Source organism: Haemaphysalis longicornis, unplaced genomic scaffold, assembly GCF_048455015.1.
Source record: "Haemaphysalis longicornis isolate Haplotype H1 unplaced genomic scaffold, Haemaphysalis longicornis Haplotype H1 scaffold_1, whole genome shotgun sequence".
Lineage (NCBI taxonomy): Eukaryota > Metazoa > Arthropoda > Arachnida > Ixodida > Ixodidae > Haemaphysalis > Haemaphysalis longicornis.
In genome coordinates, this window is record NW_027526203.1 from 42,987,580 (window position 1) to 43,005,079 (window position 17,500).

At 49.7% G+C, this 17,500-nt stretch overlaps 1 protein-coding gene across 1 annotated transcript in view; it reads left to right on the plus strand.

Annotated features, from left to right (window-relative positions):
• Positions 1–17,500, plus strand: part of LOC144166258 (nose resistant to fluoxetine protein 6-like) — a 315,613-nt gene that overhangs the window by 187,540 nt on the left and 110,573 nt on the right. The gene's annotated exons all lie outside the window — the stretch shown is intronic.

Sequence of the window (17,500 nt, forward strand, 5' to 3'; positions counted from 1 at the left end):
AAGGAGGGTAAAGTACAGCCCTCTCCCCTCCCAAATAACCCGGGACCAGACAATCAATGCCTCCTCTGCACCGACGCTTCATGCACAGCAACGCGTGGAGTCACAGCGTGGACGAGGTCCATTCATCCTAGCATCGAAAGCCGTATTGCCTACGACTCTGCCACATGCACCCCAATCCTGCTGGAATTGCAGGCTATACACGACGCCCTACTCTGTGCAGCCGATTCCAATGAAGACTTGACAACCATCAATCTTCGCACCGACTCTACGTAAGTGATCCACTATTTGAAACAGGTTGCGCAGACCCCCATAATCTGCCAACGCATCAACCAGCTCCACAGCAAAATGCTATTCAAAGTGGTTGTGTCATGGGTTCCTGGTCACACCAGTATGGTAGGAAATGAACGGGCTGACTTCCTGTCACACAATTGCCCGCCCCCATAATCTCCCGCCCAGCTCCCAAGATACCCATGGGCCACATGAATGGCTGCAAAGGAGGCTCTTCGACGCCGAACGCGTGCTGTCATACCTCCGTGTTCGGTAATTCTCTCCCTCAAACTTACCAGCATAGAGGAGGTTGTATAACGAAGGATCTGACTGGGCGTGGCTCTTCCTCCTGCCCGCACGAGTGGATGGAAAGGGAATTACTGAGGGCATGTGAAATATCCAACTTGCTCTGAGGAAATGCTTCCGGCAGACCTTCACCATCTAATATGAACAAGATCTGCAACTAAGGACATTAAAAGAAAATCTTTGATGGTAGCAGGACTAAATTTGCGGCAAGACACGCATTACTATCGGTTGCTCCACGGTCCTGCCTACCGCTCCTTACAGGACTATATCCGGGAGGCCAACCTGGTTTCCTGGATATAGATCGGACCCGCTCAGTGTCTACTAAGACTTCCGGCTATTAAACAAACAAAAAAAAACAACTACAAGAAGGTTCCATTTCGTCTGCCAGCAGTACAAACTACCTGTCATCCACAGACAATATAAAACGGCTTAGTACTATTATGAATATTGAAAAACTTCACACATATAATTGACATCCCACACCTTGGTACATTGAACAAATGTCACACTCACATATATTGTCGAGGGATGGGTACGCAACCTCTGAAAGGAATATAGACACCGAGGGATTGGCCCCAGCACGGCAAGCTGGTGTGGTGGACGGTAAAGTGACGAGGAGGAAGAAGACGAACCATCTCGCTCTTTGGCTGAAGAGCCACATGGTGCGATCATTAGGTGGAGGAGCCAGGTAACGTTCCATCGCCATGGATCTCCGAAGAGGGCATCACATCTGCTCAACCGTGATGACGGCTAACCCCTCGGGTACCGGGGCACAACCACCGCCCTGTTCTCAGTCATGGCGCAGCCCCGCCGTGAGCCTGGATAATTCTCCGGTACCGAAGACACCCACGTTGAAGACTGGATCAAACTGTTAGAACGAGTAAGTGCCCTGAACCGCTGGGACCCAACTATATTGCCCGCAAATGCGCCTTTCTGTCTGAAGGGAGCTGTACTCACATGGTATGAAACTAACGAAGCAGAGCTTTCTAGTTGGGACGCCGTCAAAGCAGGGCTCTGTGAGGTATTTGAAAAGAAACTTGTCCGCCAGCTTGCTGCAAAAAAACAGCCCCCGACTCACGCTCAGTCATCTACCGAGCCGTATGTGGCATGTATACAGGATGTTCTGTCCCTTTGCGACCGCGCAGGCGACAAAATGAATGAAGAACAAAAAGTCGGCCACGCACTGAAACGGATCGCTGATGATGCTTTTAAGCTGCTGGTTTGCAATGAGTGCAACATGGTCAAAGCTATAATCAAGGAATGCCGGCCCTTTTAACAAGCCAAAAGCCGTCGAATCACAACCCAGTCAGCACGGCTTACGATTACCGTGGCTACTTGAACCGGCAATGCAGTATTTTTGCCTTCGCCTACATCCCTGGCCACGTGCAGCATGGATACTGGGCCTTCTGAAAATGCGGGGACTAGGATTGTACGCCTCGAACTTGAAGCCACAGCTCCCGCGCCCGTTCCACCAGGCATGACGGACAGCAACATTCCGGCCATTTTCCTTATTCGAGCGGTTGTTGGGGAAGAATTTGCAAACATGGGATTCCATCCAGTTTGTTCAGTGAGCCACCAATCGGTGTGACAAACACCCCCACGAGCCGTTTTCCGCAGCGACGATGTTTCTCCCCGATATCGCAATCCAGCTGAGTAGAAAACACTAGACGACCAGCCCATCTGCTTCAACTGTTGGCGTGTGGGACATTCTCGCATTGTCAGTGCCGCTAATTCCCGTTTCCTCGTGACAGCTTCTCCCCTTACCGCTTCGACAGTACGCCCCGCCGGTTTACATCTCGACACCAACAGTAACCACATGACTCCGCCGCAACTTCGACGTCCCGATTCCACCGCTCGCCCTCACCGCACCGACATCAGTCTCGCTCGCCGCAACTTCGGAGACCGTCATCGCAGACCACCTCCAACCGCTACTCGCCCGAAAACTAATGAATGCAGCTAGCGGAGGTGAAGCTGCATTCACGGCTTGGCCCGCGGATCCTCTTCTGACCCTCCCTACCAGACACAATTTACTAGAAATTGAAGTTGACGGTATTTCTTTTCGTGCACTCATTGACACTGGGGCCGCAATATCGGTGATAAGCTAAAATCTACGTTCTCGCGTTTATAAAGTACTGACACTTCCCCTATCTCATGTCCGAGTAGCTGATGATGAACGCCCATAATAGCTGCCATGTGTACTGCTCGAGTTACTATTGCTGGCCGTACTGCACCTGTTTTGTTTGCCGTATTAGAAAACTGCGCACATGACGTGATATTAGGCCTTGACTTCTTAGCAGACCGTTCAGCGCTCATCGACTGTTCCACAGGTTAATTGAGTCTGGAGCTACCTGGTGCGCCGATGGCAGATGACACTTACCCGGCCTGCTTGTGTTCACCAACGCACAACCGTCTGCTCTGTCAGGCCATTACGTATGTTTCGTTGACGGCCCCTGGCCATCTTTCTGATGGCGAGTATGTTATTACTCCAATGGCTGACGTTCTGCTGACACGAAATGTAACACTGGTTCACACAGTCGCCTCCACCACTAACAGCACGCTGTCTCTACCTATCGTAAACTTTGGCTTTCATGCACACGTATTACCGAAAGAAATGTCGCTTGCGTCAGTGTGCCCCTAACACAAATACAAAGTCTCAACTTTGGCCACCACTCCCCCTGCCTGTGACTTTATTCATACAGCTGCCCCTGCGGCGACTGACACGGTGATGACGATGCTGAGCCCCGACCTTTTACAAGAGCTAGCCCGTGATCTTCGCCGCTTGCTGCTTTCTTACTCCGATATTTTTTACTTCCCCTATCGTCCTTCCGGACGAATGACGGCTTAAAGCACTGTAACGACACTGCTGATTCTTGCCACTCACCGACGACCGTACCGCATGCCGCATGCCAAGCCGGCCGTCATTCAAAGCGAAGTCGATAAAATGGTAAAAAAGGACATCATCGAACCATCCTGCAGTCTATGGGCCTCACCAGTGGTGTTAGGGAAGAAAAAAGACTGCACTTGGCGCTGTTGCGTCGACTACCGCCGCGTCAACAAAATCACGAAGGATGTAATTTCAGTAGATGACCTAGACAATTAAAAAACAGGTTTTGTCACCCCTGATGGCCTGTACCAGTTCAAGGTAATTAATGCCTTTCGGTTTATGCAATGCGCCTGCAACATTCGAGCGCATGATAAACTCTCTTCTTCGAGTATTCAAACAGTCCACGTGTTTATGCTACCTGGACGGCGTTATCGTCTTTTCACCATCATTTGCTTCCCATCTTTCTCACCTATCCGATATCCTCGCGCTTTTCCGCCAAGCAAGCCTTCAGTTAAACTCTGCCAAATGTCACTTGGGCCAGCGCCACATAAACATTCTCGAGCATCTTGTTGACGCGCAAGGTGTTCAGCCTGACCCTGATAAAGTCAAAGCCGTGAAGCAGTTTCCTGTGCCACGCTCTACGGCCGACGTTCACAGCTTTGTTGGTCTTTGTTCCTACTTCCGTAGGTTCATAAAAGGCTTTGCTAACACCGGCAAACCTCTCACTGATGTACTGAAGAAGGTCGCAACGTTTTTGTGGGCCTGTGAGCAAGCTGAGACATTTGACACATTAATCTCCCGGCTGACATCTGCCCCTGTGTTAGCCCATTTCGACGTCACCGCTCCCACCGAGGTTCGCACTGACGACAGTGGGCATGGCATTGGAGCCGTTCTCAGCTAAAGACAAGCCGGATAAACCGTGTCATTGTATACGCGAGGCGCTTTCTTTCACCATCTCCATGCAATTACTCCATCACTGATAGAGAATGCCTTGCTCTAGTTTGGGCTGTGGCTAAGTTTCTTCCGTACTTGTAGGGCCGCAACTTCTCGGTAATTACTGTCCACCACGCTTTGTGATGATTGTCTTCACTCACAGACCCAACGGTACGCCGGGCTCGCTGCTCTTTCCGGCTTAAGAAGTTCCCCTATTCTGTCATCTTGAAGTCTGGCCGCCTGCATAAGGATGCTGACTGCTTATCGCGGTACCCGGTAAATCCACCTGACCCAGCTTCTCCTGCTAAGCCCGGCATAATGTCTCTTTCGACCCTGATTAACATCGGCGACGAAAAACGACGTCATCATCGCCCATGCTCTATTATCGAGAGCCTTGTTTCAACGCCTTGGGCGCCTTCAGTTCGCATGTTCGAACTGAAAGAAGTAATTCTGTATCGTCAGAACCTTGGTCCTGACTGCCCTGAAATATTACTTGCCATTCCTGAGCACCTTCGTCTGGACGTTCTCCAACAACTCCATGACCTCCGAACTGCTGGTCACCTCGGTGTTTCCCGCACCGACGATCGCATCAGACGCCGGTTCTTCTGGCCCCGCCTTTTCCGATCTGTCCGGCAGTATGTGCGCTCCTGCGACCTCTGCCAACGACGGAAAACACTCAATACTCCTCCAGCTGGGCTTCGTCCACAATTGGACATACCAAGTGAACCATTCTTCCGCGTTGGGTCAGACTTCCTTAGTCCATTTCCTCAGTCCAGATCCGGCAATAAATGGATAGCCGTCGCCAACGACTATGCCATGCATTATGCAATAACACGGGCCCTTCCTACGAGCTGCGCAAATGACGTTGCGGATTTTCTGCCTTGTGACGTTATCCTTCTTCACGGGGGCCCTCGACAGCTCCTTACAGGTCTTGGCCGCTCCTTTCTATTGCAAGTTATTGCCGGCATTCTTCGCTCCTGCTCCACCCATCACAAGATCACCACTGTCTACCATCCTCAAACTAATGGCCTGACGGAAAGACTTAACCGAACAATCACGGACATGCTGTCTATGTATGTCTCCGCAGATCACCGCGACATTATTTTTGCCTACAATTGCTCGCGTCACGACACTGCTGGCTACTCTCACTTGTATCTACTCTTCGGCCGCGAACCAGCAATTTCACTGGACACAGTCTTGCCGTCTCCTGTACACACGTCCGACTATGCCCGCACCGCCATAGCTCGTGCTAATCATGCCCGTCAAGTTGCCTGTACCAGCCTCTGCTCATCCTAACAGTCCCAGAAGACACATTCTGACAGCCGGCACCAAGATCGTCACTTTACACCGGGATCACTTGTACTTTGGTTGCCCTCACTCCGTATGGGCCTTTGTCCAAAACTCTTGTCGCGGTATTCTGGGCCTTATCCTATACTCAGTGAAGTTACACGCGTAACAAACAAAATAGCCCCGGTTCAACCTGACACGTCACGCCGCATCCTTACGGACGTCGTGCATGTCTGCCGTCTCAAGCCCTATCGCCAAACTTCCTCACCAGGCTCATGAGCACCGAGACGGTGCTTCTACCAGCGGGAATTATGTCACGGGATGGGTACGCACTCTTTAAAAGGAATATAGACACCGAGGGCTTGGCCCCAGCACGGACAGCTGGTGTACGGGACGGTTGAGTGACGAGCTGTGTGCTGCTGTGTTCCCCACCGTGCGACATTTTTAATAACCACCAATATACAATTTTCCCCGTAACAATATCCTTCTATTTCTATTGTATGCATTTTCTCAAACTCGTTGTTGTATGCATTAAAACAAATTGCGGTCGATTTAGACACAAATTTGAAATGTTTCTTTAGTTTGAACAAAAATCACTTTGGTTTGTGCTTAGAGCAAGATGGAAATAAAATTGCGCTACAAGGACGGGACGACAGAAGAAGAGACAGCACACAGCGCAGACTAACAAACTGATTTGATTTCCACGCGCATATATACTACCTTCAGTTGACACGTTGAACAAAGAAGTTTAAACTGAAAAACTAAAATCACACACAGATATATAATCAATAATAATAAAAATTTGAAAAGCCCACCTTTACCATGACACATGCCGTCTCAACCAGACTAGCCGACATCAAGAAACGCGATTTCTTTGCCCAACAATGAAATTCAAGCAACACTAATGCACACATCCCACCCCGCGCAATTTCACCCGCCTCTATTATTTCCCGCATAAGTAAGTCACGGCTCCTAGTGAGTCCTTGTAGAGCAATTTTATTTTCATCATGTCAGACCAACTAGCCCGTCAGAATGCTTTGCTTAAAGCATGTAACGAGGATGTAATTTCAGGTTTCTGTGCATTTAGACTAGAAAGATTGCACCACTTAGTGCGGTTATATGGATGAATTAGTATTTGTTATACCCGCCGCAGTGCCTCACTGGCTAAGGCGTTGTGCCGGCAATCTTTCACATGATGTGCTTTCACATGGAGCCTAGTATCGAAAACGTCCATGCTTGAAGTTTTCTGTGCACGTTAGAGATCCTCTGGTCGTCAAAATTAATCCAGAGCCCTCCACTTCGGGAAGTTTAAAACCCAGGTGTATGTTAGGCGCGTAAAACAGCTATTCTCAATTTAAACACATTCTATTCCAGTTTCTTCCGTAGTAAATTTGGCACAACGTTTTTTCATGCTCGTTTTCATATTTCATAGGGCTGACTTTGACTAGGTAGTGTTTCTTTTGTGTATAAAGTGTTTTGCGCCGTTTGTTTTCTCTACCTAGTTAGCCTGTAGTGGGCTTCAGGGCCTGGTCATGCCCGACGCGTAGCGTTTATGCCAAGAGATGTTCGACCAGCGCATGCTTTTTGGAAAGTAGACTTGTAGTCATGGGCGCATAAAAAGCCTCTTGAGAGCTTCGACCAATATTTGCGGTGCACAACAAGATGCGATGACGACGTTCTAGAGCACAGGGTGTCACAAGGACGGGGTAAAGGTGCCGGCACGTTTCCGACGTTACTGAGTTGGAAAGGCATTACGGGAAACGAGATTGCGAAGGGCGGTGGCGCTATGCGCTGTTAGCAGTGTTATTTCGACAGGCTACCAGCTAGCAGCTCCAGACAATGACGATAAACTTGACGTCCTTAGCTCGCTGAGAGGGTTTAGAGAGAAGGTTACATAAAGATGGCTGATTATGTGTATTTGAATTACTGTGAGCGCATATGGAGAATAGACAAGGTGCGCGTCACTAGAGCGTCGTGCTCCCTACGGTGCGGGAATCCAGTCATAGTGCTCGCTTCGAGGTCGATTTCTGGAGCTTAGGAGGGAACAGAAGGAACAATGAATTGTGGCGCTGGATCTGCCCTGAAATCTCCCGGTTAACGTCGGACCCGTGAACTTCGTATTCTTGTTGGGTCATAGATTCGGGCTGACCATGCTTTCTGAGAGTCTCGATGTTGTCACGAAGTGATAACATCATTGAAGAGGGCCTATGTATGGTTAACCAGTATAATGAGAGCATGAGCGGCCTGTATCAACAGAAACGCTGTACATTCATTTGCTATGCCCATCGACTTGGCTTCAAGGCTGTTTTCGTCATTATAAGTGCTGTCCGCAATGCGTGCCGAAACACAAAACAGTGGATAAGACAGCTGCGCTAATGCTGCAGAAATTATGCGCGTGCATTAGGTCTGGCACGAAATTGTTTATTGAGTCACTGTACTACAAATCGGTTGTATGGCTATTGTGTGCACCATGCTGGGCCTTCTCATATGGGCTATCCATTATGCCACGTTGTGCAAGCCTGAAGATCAATTCAGGCGTGAACAGAACTACCAAAGCTTTTACAATTGACCCATTTTGCGCAAAGTTACCTAAAAAACCACCACGAAATCTTGAATGAAAATTGCTTTGTTTAAACTCATTGATATAAATTTATGGCTACGGTCGCAGAGACAATGTTGAAGAATAATTGTCAGCTCAAACATATCACAATAATATCTAGCTACCTTTGCGTGGTACGAAATATGTGAGCAGCAGTGTATATGGTTCTGCAGGTGGAACTCATGAGGAGCATTTCATGGCTCAGCTATTTAAAAAACTCAAGGCTCGAAAGGATCTTGCGGAGTTTTTTGTTTATTTCAAAGCACTTTAGGAGAACGTTGAGAAGGTGCCGGGCTCCTGCCACTACCAATGCTCCAAAGAGCTGAGCAATGAAGCTGCCGAGGTGGCGGAAATTTGAAACAGCAGTTATATACAGTATTTAAAATGGCGTTACACGGTCCGCACAAGCGCAAACCATGTAAATGTTCGTCTTTTTCAGTGGCTCCATCAGTGGCTCGGTGGCTCCCTCGAATGACGCTCGCAGTCCGGGCGTTAAGAGCTTTTTATACCCCTGGGGGTCCGATAAAGCCGCGAGCAGTTCAAATTCCTCCAATCAGGACTCTCCGCACGTCACGGTTTGAATTCCACGAATGGACGCGAAGAAGTTGGATCAGACAATCTTCCGAAGAGAGGAAGGAGAAGGCGCCTCCTCACCGCTGCTTGGAGGTATATCTGTGCGTGCAATTGCCGCGGGCCTTGCGACAGCAGGCGAGATATAGCCCAGCCCTTGTCGCCTCGTCAGGCCAAGGGAACTTTCGTTGGGCGCTCTGGAACAACTGCAACCCCACCGCCAGGCAATCCCACATGAAAATGGCCTTTGCGTTTTATTAAATTTTCTATTGAGTTTCTGTGGAGTTATAAAAAGTCAATTAAAACTCATACGTTACGGACTGAAGTCATGAGGAAGTGAATAACTTTCTATTGCCCAAACTCAACAAACATTTTATCGCCTTCGAGACATTGAGTTTTAATACACTTCATATTGCCATTAAGTGAGCCAAAAATCCAATCTTAAAAAACTGTGGCAAATAGAAAATTAATAAACCTTTTATTGGAAAAATGCAACGAGTATTTCATTGCCTTCAATATTTTGAGTTTTAACAGACCCTATATTGGCTTTCTATAGGGTCCATCGATTTGCAGACTGCGGTCATTAGACTGCGGTCATTAGACAGGCATTACCCTTTTTATTTTATTTTTATAATAATGAGGCGCACCGTAGTGGAGGTCTCCGGATGAATTTTGAACACCTGGGGATCTTTAACGTGCGCCGAAATCTCGTACACACGGGCGTTTGTGCTTTTCGCCTCCATCATCTGACTTGATTCAGCAGGAGATCAAACTGCCTTGCTGCGTTACCAGAGAGGTTAGGATATCTGGGCCTTCCTAGTCCTGAGCATTCAAAACTATGCTCACCACTTCGTGACGCTGAATGTAGGGTGGAGGAAAATTGCGGTGATAGATTTTGTTCAGCCGTTTGCCTAGTTTTACTCCGTAGTTGGTGCCAGAAAGCTTTGACAATACTTTCGCTAGCCCATCCCAATGAGCTTGTAGCTTATTTTTTTTCTTCGCGGGGCGCAGCAGCATAACTTAGCTAACAAACGTTGAACGTACTGTCATAAGCTGAAGTTTACGGACCACGGGAGCGGCGACGAAAACTAACCGCTGCGTTATCTGGTTCGCGGCGCCTGCTGTCGAGTCTGCGCACAGCGCAGGCGCGTCCAACCATTATTGCATGCATGCCATTATCACTTTCTCCTTCGCGACTGCTTCTTGCTTCGATAACTCAGCGTCAGGCTAACTACCCTGCACAGTCAGGGTAACACTTCCCGGCACTGCCCTACCTCTGAAGACAGTGGAACTTGCATGATATGCGGCAATCGTGCTACGCTGTCCGACTCAGCGGTATGTGGCTGCGTTGGGCTCGTAGCTTATTTATTAGTTCTCTATCACATGGTCCCAGCGGTAAAAACATTGCAGTAAATACACCCAAACAAAACGGCCAACCAATGTGGGTCTTTTCTCTTAGCTCACACTGGTGTATGGGCTACTATCGCTTGTTTTGCTATATTTGCACTTGCTGCAGCCGAAACGTATCCCCTAATGGCTTCCTATAACATTAAAATGAAACCTATGCTATTCAGCTGCCACAACCCCTTACCCCGCGTTGCCAAATCCCCCATCATACCTTGTTATACCACTTAAATTTCCATAATAGACAGCAACCGAATCAAAAGTAGCAGCTTATTCATCACCAATGTGTCGGTGTGTGCGCGTGCTTGGGGCAGTTGATATATTTCCCATAAATTCAACAACAGAAACAAATACTCCCTGGTGACTGGTAAGGTGAAACACAGTATATCCTGCTTTTGGAGGATTTGATAACAGCTTCGAAATTATCAAATCCACAAGTAAAAATAGTGACCCATTAATTCGTGGATGCTATGAATGCATCCAGTGAAGCTGACTTGCCCACGTTGTTTTATTTATTTCTTAATAAACTGACATTTTTACGATGTAGGATATACAAAAAGGACAAGATATTTTGTTTAATTTATGAAGATATTTACACGTAACAAGAATAAGGACGAAATAGTCCGGGTGAGTGATGGTAATTTAATAAGGCGAACTTGTGCCTGCTAGCCACTCAGCGAAGTAGTTGCTTCCTCCCACGCACCACGCGCTAGACTGGCGTTCTAGCTCGTCCAGCTCGGTCCACGTGCTCTCGCGCGCCACTGCCCGGGACACTCTGCTCCTCCTCGTCGTCGTCGATAGTTGACACGCGCTGAAGACAGGTGGCTGGAGGCGTTCCCTTCGTCGTCGTCCTCTTTAAACGTCTTGTACACGTGGCATTTGCCCCCCTCCCAAGAGAGCATCGTCCCGATGCGTAGAGTCACCGTATGGTATGCTGCGTAAATGGCGGGGTCACGTAGCGCTGAGGTCACAAAAGTCGTCATCGGGAGAAATAAGGCTTCATGCGTACCACGTGGACTACTTCAGGTTGTGGCCGGCGGCGTGCTCGAGGAGAAGGGCAGGACGGAACAACTTCATAAGTCACGTCGCTTAACTTCCTTTGCACTGTATAGGGCCCGAAAAATCGCCGGAGCAGCTTTTCCGATAAGCCCCGTCGACGAACCGGCGTCCATATCCAGACTTGGTCGCCTTCTACAAACTGCACGTGTCTATGCCTGAGATTGTAACGCGCAGCGTCAAAGTGCTGTTGTTGCCGTATCCTCTGACGCGCAATCTGCCGTGCGTCTTCGGCGCGCTGGGTGAAGTCGAAGGAAGGTGCAGCGTCGTCCCTTGAATCGTGAGGGAGCATGGCGTCCAGCATGGTAGAAACCTCTCGACCGTAAAGAATCTGGAAAGGTGTCATCCGCGTCGTTTCCTGTTGTGCCGTATTATAGGCGAACGTGATGTAAGGTAGAACGACGTCCCAGGTCTTGTGCTCGGCATCCACGTACATGCTTAACATGTCGGCAATTGTTTTATTCATGCGCTCTGTAAGCCCGTTGGTTTGAGGATGGTAGGCGGTCGTTCGTCGGTGGGATGTGCCACTCAGCGTCATGATGGCGCTCACCAGCTTGGCTGTAAAGGCTGTTCCTCTGTCCGTGATAACGCAAGCAGGAGCACCGTGTCGAAGCACGATATTTTCAACGAAAAATTGGGCTACTTCTTCTGCAGTGCCCCGCGAGACAGCCTTTGTTTCCGCATACCGGGTCAGGTAATCTGTAGCCACGATAATCCATTTGTTACCTTGCGAAGATGTTGGGAAGGGGCCAAGCAGATCCATTCCAACTTGTTCGAATGGCCCCGCAGGTATTTGAATTGGCTGGAGCAAGCCGGCAGGTCGGTTCGGGGGCATTTTGCGTCGCTGGCAATCCCTGCAGGTGCGGACGTACTCCCTGACAACGCTGGACAGCCTAGGCCAGTAATAGCTTTGTTGTATCCTTGCTAATGTTCGAGTGTAGCCCAAGTGACCGGCCGAGAGTTCGTCGTGGCAGGCCTGCAAAACGTCTTCTCGCAGGGGAGTTGGAACTACAAGCAAGATGCTTCTGCCGTTGGGGGTAAAGTTTTTCTTGTACAGTACGTTATTAATCAAGCAAAAGGAGGAAAGCCCTCTGGAGAACAGCCTAGGTGCAGTAGAAGTGTGTCCCTCCAAGAAATCGATTAGCGGCCGCAGTTCCTGGTCATTCCGCTGTTGCTTTGCAACGGTTGTCGCCTGCACCGCACAGACAAATGAAACGTCGTCTTCTCCACCTGCGGGCTCGACGGGGGCTCGTGAGAGACAGTCAGCATCGCTATGCTGCTTTCCAGATTTGTATTGGATAACCATGTCAAATTCCTGCACCCTCAGACTCCAGCGTGCGAGACGTCCACAAGGGTTTTTCAAATTTGCTAGCCAGCAGAGCGAGTGGTGATCGCTCACAACACTGAATGGCCGGCCGTATATGTATGGACGGAATTCGCTTGTGGCCCAAACAACCGCTAGACATTCTTTCTTGGTTGTTGAATAGTTCATCTCCGCACGGGACAGAGACCTACTTGCGTAAGCAACCACTCTTTCGACTCCATCCTGTAGCTGTATAAGAACGGCTCCAAGTCCGGCGTTGCTTGCATCGGTGTGGATGATCGTAGGAGCCTCTTCGTCAAAGTGGGCTAGGACGGGTGGTGTCTGAAGGCGATGTCTAAGTTCGTCGAAAGCGACTTGCTCCTTGTCGGTCCACTGGAAAACAACGTCATCCCGGGTAAGGTGAGTAAGTGGGGCCGCTATTCGGGAAAAGTTTGCGATAAAACGCCTGTAGTAGGAGCAGAGTCCTAAAAACCGTCGAACAGCCCTTTTATCAACTGGCGTGGGAAACTTGGAAACAGCTGCAATTTTATCAGGATCTGGACGAACTCCATCACGGCTGACGACGTGACCTAGAAAGCGTAGTTCCTTGAATCCAAAGTGGCATTTTTCTCGCTTCAGTGTGAGTCCGGCGGACCGTATAGCCTGTAGCACGGCGGACAACCGCTTGACATGCTTGTCAAACGTCGGCGAGAATACAATCACATCATCCAAATACACCAGACATGTTTGCCATTTTAGCCCGGACAAAACGGTATCCATCATCCTTTGGAATGTTGCTGGTGCAGAGCATAGTCCGAAAGGAAGAACCTTAAATTCGTACAAACCGTCTGGCGTGATAAAGGCTGTTTTTTCGCGATCACGCTCATCCACTTCTATTTGCCAATATCCAATTTTTAGGTCCATGGATGAGAAATAGCGCGCATGGCGCAACCTGTCGAGGGAGTCATCGATCCTTGGCAAAGGGTATACGTCCTTCTTAGTTACGTGGTTCAGCTTGCGATAGTCCACGCAAAAACGGGAGCTGCCATCTTTCTTCCTGACTAACACGATAGGTGACGCCCATGGGCTCCTTGACGGTTGGATGACGTTGTCCTTAAGCATTTGTTTGATTTGGTCCCGTATCGCCTCGCGTTCTCTTGGGGATACACGGTATGGACTCTGGTGAATAGGTCTCTCAGTTTCGTCTGTTATGATGCGGTGTTTCACTAGTGCAGTTTGACGGACGCCTGATGTCGTGGAGAAGCAGTCGGCAAACTGGTTCAGCAGCTCGTAGAGAACTTGTTGCTTATCAGGTGGCAAGTCAGGACTCACGTCAACAGCGGCAGGAGATGTACAATCGCTAGACGTATCGCTCTGTAGTGCAAAGCAGGCTTGCCCGTCGTCGATTTCTTCAAAGCAGGCCACTGCAGTTCCCTTCGCGATGCGCTGACGTTCGTTAGTGAAATTCGTGAGCAACACCTGCGCGCAGCCTTCGGTAAGGTGCACCACACCCCGGGCAATGTCAATTCCTTGGTTGAGCAAAAGGCCGCTTATTTGCTCGGCTATGTCATCACCACTGTGCGGATTGTCACAGACGACTGAAACAAGCGCGCATGACCTGCCACCTATGCGCAGGGGCACGTGAATTCGCTCTCTTTCACTTTCTGTGGACGCACCGTTTGGCGAAAAAATGACTGAACGCTCACGAAGTTTATGATGGCACCGTGCTCCCGCAGGAAGTCCATTCCCGAGATCATGTCTCTGCAGCACTGTGGGAGCACGAGGAAGGTGGCAACGAAATCACAGTTACCGATTGCAATCCTCGCGGTGCACTTTACAATGGGCGTCATCAGATGACCTCCTGCGGAACGGATCTGGGGTCCACTCCATGGGGTCTTTACTTTCCGCAGGCGATCTGCCAGTTTTTTGCTTAGAATTGAGTAATCTGCCCCGGTATCCACTAAAGCAACTATGGGGTGCCCGTCGACACATACGGAGAGGTCCGCGCTCACCTCTTCGTGGGAATTCGTCTGTGGATCGCATCGCGGCGCTGATGGAGGGACATTAGTAATTCGGCCGTCGGCAACCTTCCCTCCTGAGGTTGCTGCTTCTAGTTTCCCCGAACGGGGCTTGCCGACTTTGGTACTCGGGTCTCGCTGCTGCGATAGGGGGAATTGGGACGAGCCGGCGACGGAGAGCGGGACCGATGATAGTTCGGCGCGTTGGCGGGCCTATTAGCCAGGTAATCTTCGATTGCTGCTGGTCGTTCCCCGATGCGTGGACGGCGAGCAGTAGGCAAGAATCCCGGCAGCCCTATCTCGCGGTACGGGTATCGACGGTTGACATGACCTGGTTCTCCACAATGGTAACACAGGGGGCGGTTGTCCACGGTGCGCCACACGTCGGTCTTGCAGACCTGAGGACGAAAGGTAGGCCGTGGGGGAGGCATGAAGTCAGCTAGCAGCTCCTGACGTGGCACTGCAGGGACGAATTGGCGGCGACGGAGGGCCCCTGCGTAGGTTACTTGGGGCGCTTCTACACTGTGTTCCGGGGTAACAAGTGTCTGTCGGAGTTCCTCGCGTACGATTTCGGCGATCGAAGAGGCAGAAGCGATTACCGGTTCTGGGGAACTCACTTTCAACTTTCGCAGTTCTTCCTGGACGATGGTCCGAACGAGGTCACGCAGGTCCCTCTCGTTGACAGTGGACAGCATGGCAACATTGCTCGATGCATGGTTCGTATGCCTGTTGTATTGGCGAGACCGGTCTTGAAGGGCGCGTTCAATTGCAGTGGCTTCCTTAATGAACGCCTGCACCGTCTGAGGAGGATTTCGCACCAGTCCGGGGAAAAGTTGTTCTTTCACCCCATGCATCAGGTAGCGCAACTTTTTAGCTTCGGCCATCGCAGGATCAGCCCGCTTGAACAGGCGTGCCATATCTTCGGCGAACATGGCAACACTTTCGTTTGGTTTTTGGATGCGGGAGTCGAGCAAACGCATCACGTGGTCACACCGGTCTGTACTCGGAAACTTCTCGAGAAGCTTTTCACGGAATTCTTCCCACATCCGCATACTCGCCTCGTTATTTAGAAACCAGGTCTCTGCGCCGTCTTTAAGAGAGAAATAGACGTTATGCAGCTTGTGGTTGTTGTTCCACTGGTTGAATCTGGCGACACGTTCGAAATGGTCCAACCAGTCTTCTACATCCTCGAAGGCCTCCCCGTGAAAGCAGTTGGGTTCACGAGGCTGCTGGAACGTCACCTGCGCTGCATTCGCTGACGCCATCGCTTGGGGGCCACGAGCAGAGCGTGTTGCAGACAGGGCGCTGAACTCGGGAGATAAGCCTAACAGGCGCCGGCTGGAGCGATGAACTGGTGTGTCCACGAAGGTAGGCCGCTCGGGGCTAGACAGACGAGAGGCAGGAGGGGTCTTGAACATTAGGGGCTTACCCCGCACCTCCACCTGTGATACGTAACAAGAATAAGGACGAAATAGTCCGGGTGAGTGATGGTAATTTAATAAGACGAACTTGTGCCTGCTAGCCACTCAGCGAAGAAGTTGCTTCCTCCCACGCACCACGCGATAGACTGGCGTTCTAGCTCGTCCAGCTCGGTCCACGTGCTCTCGCGCGCCACTGCCCGAGACACTCTGCTCCTTCTCGTCGTCGTCGATAGTTGGCACGTGCTGAAGACAGGTGGCTGGAGGCGTTCCCTTCGTCGTCGTCCTCTTTAAACTTCTTGTACACGTGACAATATTAACAAAAGTAGCTTAAGAAACTAAAGATGATCATTTGTAGTCGGCAATTAAACATATCTTTGTGAGAAATTAGACTGATGAAACTAGGAACTACAGTAATTCCTCGTAAACTCGAAGTTCTCAAATTTGTTCAATATTTTTCGAGTGTTAAGCGAAAGTTTCGAGTTAAGCGAAATGCTGAAAATGTGTGGCCGGGTGATTGAAATAACCGCTAAAGCTGGGAACGAAAGCTGCTTTTCCGAACAAGGAAGCTTTCGTAATAAATGCAAAAAAAGTTCGCAGGAAAACCAAATTTTTAATACTGCGGAAGAAGGAACTCCCTGATGACAACCTGTTTTGCGTAAGCTTTCGGTCCCATAAAACCCTTCTCGAGCTGCTCAATGAGTCGCATCAATAGTTGGTCGACACCGCTACATTCTACCTTGTCGCCAAGTGGAAGCAGCATCTTTGTTGTTTCTGTCACTGTAGGCACTACTCGAGGCTCCTCTTCATCCTCATGATTGGCTGCATCGTCCACACGTCTCTCAACGATGTAGGCGTGGGACAGCGTTCTGGTAACAGCAATATGACCCTCGTGCCGCGCAAATTTCCAGTTCACAACCGCGTTCAGCGCGTAGTGGGAGCTAAGCGTTAGAACGGAGACCTCATCAGCTGTCTTTAGCAGACTTTGCCTTGTGCCTTCGCTGTAGACATTTCGAGATATCCGTGGTCCCCTGAAAAAACATTTCCTGATAAAGGGGCGCAAATACAGGGCACCTATGAGATGTAAATACACGGGGAAAAAGTTTTGGCTTAACCGATATTTCGAGAAATCCGGGTTCTAGTGAACGAGGGATTACTGTATTACAGAATTATCTCAGGAGACAGAAAGGCAGATGCTCTAAGCCAATTTTCACGGTGGTTTTGCCGAACCTGGTGAGGCTGCTCGAACGGATTTGGGAGCGGTACCTTTATGTTTTCGTATTAAAACTGCGACTACTAACTATCCGTAAGGCCGACTGAGGTAAAGCTCCCGGCGATTGACGTTTCGCTGAAGCAGTCAATTTTCGTATAATTTGCTTTGCTGTTGTTTTTGAAGAAGTCGATTTACGAAGTAGAACTGTCCCCTGGAACAATGTATTGACAGCCGCCGATGTTTCCGAACGTTTATAAGACCAGCGTGAACTAACTAGTGGAAATTAGTGAACGTCCGCACAG